The 6,000-nt window shown below is 39.6% G+C and overlaps 1 protein-coding gene across 7 annotated transcripts in view; it reads left to right on the top strand.

Annotated features, from left to right (window-relative positions):
• The window catches only part of LOC124795153 (putative transferase CAF17 homolog, mitochondrial), a 61,999-nt gene extending 56,294 nt beyond the window's left edge, over window positions 1-5,705 (top strand). For all 7 annotated transcript variants that reach the window (XR_007016651.1, XR_007016654.1, XR_007016655.1 and 4 more), the window contains one exon: window positions 5,153-5,705. The gene's annotated coding sequence lies outside the window, so the exon portion shown is untranslated. The remainder of the gene's footprint in view (window positions 1-5,152) is intronic.
• Window positions 5,706-6,000: the final 295 nt, after the last annotated feature.

Below are 6,000 nucleotides of genomic sequence, written 5' to 3' on the forward strand. Positions count from 1 at the left end.
ATAGCAGGAAAAGGAAGAGAAGGAAGCGTAGTAGGTGTATATGCAATGGGGGTAAGAAATGAAAGAGGAAGCCGCCTGGTAGAATTTTGCACAGAGCATAACTTAATCATAACTTACACTTGGTTCAAGAATCATGAAAGTAGATTGTGTACGTGGAAGAGGCCTGGAGACATTGGAAGGTTTCAGATAGATGGTAAGACAGAGATTTAGGAACCAGGTTTTAAATTGTAAGACATTTCCAGGGGCAGATATGGACTCTTACCACAATCTATTGGATATGAACTGTAGATTAAAACTGGAGAAACTGCAAAAACGTGGGAATTTAAGGAGATGTGACCTGGATAAACTTCAAGAACCAGAGGTAGTAGAGTGTTTCAGGGATAGCATTGGGGAACAATTGACAGGAATGAGGGAAAGAAATATAGTGGAAGAAAAATGGATAGCTTTGAGGGATGAAATAGTGAAAGCAGCAGAGGATCAAGTAGGTTAAAAGAGGAGGGCTAGTAGAAATCCTTGGGGAACAGAAGATATATTGAATTTAATTGATGAAAGGAGAAAATATAAAAATGCAGTAAATGAAACAGGCAAAAAGGAATACAAACCTCTCAAAAATGAGATCGACAGGAAGTGCAAAATGGCTAAGCAGGGCAGCTTGAGAACAAATGTAAGGATTTAGAGGCATATCTCACTAGGGGAAAGATAGATACTGCCGACAGGATAATTAAAGAGACCTTTGGAGAAAAGAGGACCACTTGTATGAATATTAAGAGCTCAGATGGAAACCCAGTTCTGAGCATGGAAGGGAAAGCAGAAGGGTAAGAAGGAGTACATAGAGGGTCTATACAAGGGCTTTTCACTTGAGGACAATATTATGGAAATGGAAGAGGATGTAGATGAAGTTGAAATGGGAGATATAATACTGCGTGAAGTGTTTGACAAAGCACTGAAAGACCTAAGTCGAAACAAGGCCCCGGGAGTAGACAACATTCCATTAGAACTACTGACAGCCTTGATAGAGCAAGTCCTGACAAAACTCTACCATCTGCTGAGAAAGATGTATGAGGCAGACGAAATACCCTCAGACTTCAAGAAGAATATAATAATTCCAGTCCCAAAGGAAGCAGGTGCTGACAGATGTGAAAATTACTGAACTGTCAGTTTAGTAAGTCATGGTTGCAAAATACTAAAACAAATTCTTTACAGACGAATGGAAAAACTGATAGAAGCTGACCTTGGGGAAGATCAGTTTGGATTCTGTAGTAATGTTGGAACACATGAGGCAATGCCAACCCTACGACTTATCTTAGAAGATAGATTAAGGAAAGGCAAACCTACATTTCTAGCATTTGTAGATTTAGAGAAAGATTTGACAATGCTGACTGGAACATGCTCTTTCAAATCCTGAAGGTGGCAGGGGTTAAATACAGGGAGTGAAAGGGTACTTACAATTTGTACAGAAACCATATGGTAGTTATAAGAGTCAAGGGGCATGAAACGGGAAGCAGTGGTTGGGAAGGGAGTGAGACAGGGTTGTAGCCTGTCCCCAATGTTATTCAATCTGTATATTGAGCAAGCAGTAAAGGAAACAAAAGAAAAATTCGGAGTAAGAATTAAAATCCATGGAGAAGAAGTAAAAACTTTGAGGTTCACTGATGATATTGTAATTCTGTCAGAGACAGCAATGGACATGGAAGAGCTCTTGAACAGAGTGGACAGTGTCTTGAGAGGAGGATATGAGGTGAACATCAACAAAAACAAAACAAGGACAATGGAATGTAGCTGAATTAAATCAGATGATGCTGAGGGAATTAAATTAGGAAATGAGACACCCAAAGTAGTAGATGAGATTTGCTATTTGGGGAGCAAAATAACTGATGATGGTCGAAGTAGAGAGGATATAAAATGTAGACTGGCAATGGCAAGTAAAGAGTTTCTGAAGAAGAGAAATTTGTTAACATCGAATATAGATTTGAGTGTCAGGAACTCATTTCTGAAAGTATTTGTATGGAGTGTAGCCATGTATGGCAGTGTAACATGGATGATGAATGTAATTTACCATAATCGTATCATTAAGCATTCATTTCATGTACTCACTTTTTTTGCTTCCTCAAACTGAGAGCAAATAAAAGCAACTCTTGGTTGTTGCCAGAACTGCTACTCATGTTTGACACGCAGCAGCTCATTCACTCGCAATGAGCAGCATTCGATATATCGGTTGCTGCATCATGCCCACACTCTGTTTGACCCCAGCTGACTGTGGCAGGCAACAGGATGGCCTGACTGCATGGTCAACCCGCTGTCTGTCTGATTGAGCCTTAAGTGTGGGAAGAGACTGACGCATAAAAATGATGGAAAGTGACTGAGTTCCGGGATTGATTGCAGATATTCTCAGTGATACAGGGTGGCGCAGGGAAACTGGAAATTTCGAAATAACGACATTTCCATGAATAAATTCATAAAACTAATAATTTATTAATGAAAGTGAATGTATTCAGTATACCATTATTCAGTATGTCTTCCCAAAAGTGTCTCTTTACTTTTTAAAGATGACATCGGAATGATGTGCTCCCATTCGGCGTTCACACTCTAACAGCCTGTTATGAAAACTCTGGAGTGCGTGGTGTAGCAAATCCTGGAGAATGGCAGTCATTTCGTTTTCAATGTTCTCCTTCAGTTCATGGATTGTTGCAGGACGTGAACGGTACACCTTGCCTTTAAGATATCCCCACAGGAAGAAGTCGCACACACTAAGATCAGGGGATCTCGCAGGCCATGCAATGTCACTGTTACGTGAAATAATGGGTCTTCCAAACAATTGACGAACTGCTGCCATCAATTGTCAAGCAGTGTGTGACGTGGCTCCATCCTGCTGAAACCACATGTTTTCGACGTTAAGATTAAGCTCGTACAGTCTCGGTGTAAAGAATGTTTGAAGCATTTCAAGATATCGAGCGGATGTTAATGTCACTGCACTACCATCCTCACGTTCAAAAAAATAAGGGCCGATAACACCATGACATGATATAGCACACCATATTGTGACCTTGACGCTATGTAGTGGTCGCTGGCGAAACTCACAAGGATTGTCCTGTGCCCAATAACGAAAATTCTGTTTGTTCACGAATCCGTTCAGATGGAAATGGGCTTCATCTGATATCCATAAGTTACCAAGGAAATTTGCGTCCTCGTTGATTTTAGCCAATATCTGGCTACTAAACTCCATACGTGACGCTGGGTCTCGTTCATGTAAGTGTTGCAGAATCTGTAACTTATGGGGATGGAAGTGTAATTCGTGTAGTATTCTTTGTAAGCTTCATCGCTTAATCCCTAGCGAAGATGCATGCTGTCGAACGGAGCGGCGAGGACTTCTCTCGATTGCAGCTCTAGCAGCTGCAATGTTCTCTGGGGTACGTACCGTTGGAATGCCACCTGGAGGTTTCTTTTTCAAGGCAGATCCTGTTTCTTCAAAATTACGCACCCACGTTGTAATCGCATGCGCAGATGGGACACGTCCAAGCTGGTAATGCTGTCGAAATGTTCTCTGCGCGGCAGTCGCACTATCACCATTTTTGTAAAACGCTCTCACAGGTACTGTACGTTCCGCACCAGTCCAATTCTCCATGATTACTAAATGGCAATGCGTTCACATCAATTGTGCAAAGTTTCGAACATCTGCCGGCGCTACAGTGGTGCCAACTGTAACGTTCAAAATTTCCCGTTCCCCTGCGCCACCCTGTATTTCCAAGTTTACTCCAGTAGAACAAACAGATCTCCTTAGAGCCTTTCAAAAGGGATGAAATACACATGATATCATTTTGATATTCCTTTATGAGAAATTGGCACAAATACACAAATAAATAACTGGAGAACATATTGTAATCAGCTAGTAAATAGATAAAACGTTTGTTTTGTTGGGTTCCTCACAGAGAACAACTCTGCAAATATCCCCTTCAAGGTTATAAAACAGGCATTTAATAAAATACTAATTAGAACATTTTGCAAGAAATATTCTTTGTTTTAGGTGGTAAAATGGAAATTGTATCAGTGGTGAGATGACTATAATGTTGTACATGACATTGCTATTTTTATTTGAGATTATTTTTTTTACTTTTCATATTAAACATTTGGTTGATATTTTCGTGATTCCAGTTATCACATGTTGTAAGAAGGATATAACAATAGTCCCACCTCTGCTGCACAATATTGTCTTTATTGTGCTTACTTCAGAACCAATTTTAGCTACTATTCATTTTCAAGCAGTACCTAAATAAAAACCAATGTTATGTAATTTACAGGGATGTTTTGTAAGTATCAAAATTACCTATAATCGAAAAGTAACTATTGTGAGATTCCATCACATAACCGAATAAGGTGGTGCAGTGGTTGGCACACTGGACTAACCTTCGGGAGGATTATGTTTCTGATACCCTTCTGGCTCTTCAGGTTTAAGTTTTCAGTGATTACCCTAAATTACTCCAGGAAAATGCCAGGATGGTTCCTTTGTAAAGGCCACCCTCGATTTCCTTCCCCATCCTAGTGTAATCTGAGGTTGTGCTCTGTCTCTAATGACTTCGTTTTCTTTCTGCCAACAAGGCTTTTGACAATTTGTCGAACGAACACACACACACACACACACACACACACACACACACACACACACACACACACCCACCCACAAATGCACATCATACAAACATGACATGCTATTTTCAGTGACACACACACACACACACACACACACACACACACACACACACACACAACTCATACAAGCATGACATGCTATTTTCAGTGAAGTATAATTTTGCCACTTACATATTATCAGTGTACACTTTGTAACATTGGCTTTTATGCCAGTGCTATTTGCAACCCACACACACCAATGTGTGACCAGTCTCTGGCTGCTGTTGTCATGTTTGTATGAGCTGCATTTGTGTGTGTGTGAGTGTGTATGTGTGTGTGTATATGTGTGTTCGTTCGACAAATTGTCGAAGGCCTTGTTGGCAGAAAGCTCTCTTTCTGACAGTCTTTTTGTTGTGCCTATCTGGGACTCAGCATCTCTGCTATATTCATAATATTGTTACATCCTTTCCTGTATTTTCCATTGTTTGATGATTCTTCCTCTAAGTATTCTTTTTTCCTTGTATTTCAGATTCACTATGATGGCAGAAACAGATGGACAGAATAGACAAAATGAAGGAAATATAGTGGAAGCTCCTGTTGCAGATAAGCCAGATGAAAGTGGCGTATTCTGTTGTTATATATGTGGTCTGGAAGAGCACTATGACTATTTTGGACAGAAACCACCATTTTTGAAAAAGATATTGTTTACTGAAGACAGTTACATTATGAGGAACCCATTTACACCACCTAGACAAAATGATTTTCTGTTATTAGGTTCAAAGTGTTCCAGTTGTCACCAGCCTGTATGCCAATTTCAGAAATGCAGTATTTTTTATTGTAGGAGATACTGTACTACATGTGCTAAAGAACACATTGACAGTTTTCCTGGAGCTATTCAGAACAAGATAAAAATGCATGATTTAGCAGTAAATAGTGTCATCAAATGTGCAAAATAAAAGTAACTGGAAGTTTTCATGATTCTGTACTTCATCAGTGTGAAAGATAAAATTTCAGGATGTGATCTTGCCAAAAGATTTCTGACTGTGCTATTGTAAATATTTTATGATATCAATAAAAGAAATTGGGAGAAAAAGATTATAAAAACTGAGAGTGACAGACTGTGTCCAGAACCCCCACCCTTTACTCGCATCCCTCCCTCCCTCACTCTCTCTATCTGTGTGTGTTGCCCATTCAGGACTTCTCATTATCAGAATTCACAGAATATTAGTGGAAGAAAGAGGGAGAGACAAGAAATCAAGAGATATGTGAATAAGTAAAACCATAAAGTGAAAGGTTCTTATACTTCTCCAGACACAATAAAAGGAGTGTTTAGTTCTACTGGGAACACATTGAAAATAGAAATTGTAAAATAGTGCA

Source organism: Schistocerca piceifrons, chromosome 4 (assembly GCF_021461385.2).
Source record: "Schistocerca piceifrons isolate TAMUIC-IGC-003096 chromosome 4, iqSchPice1.1, whole genome shotgun sequence".
NCBI lineage: Eukaryota > Metazoa > Arthropoda > Insecta > Orthoptera > Acrididae > Schistocerca > Schistocerca piceifrons.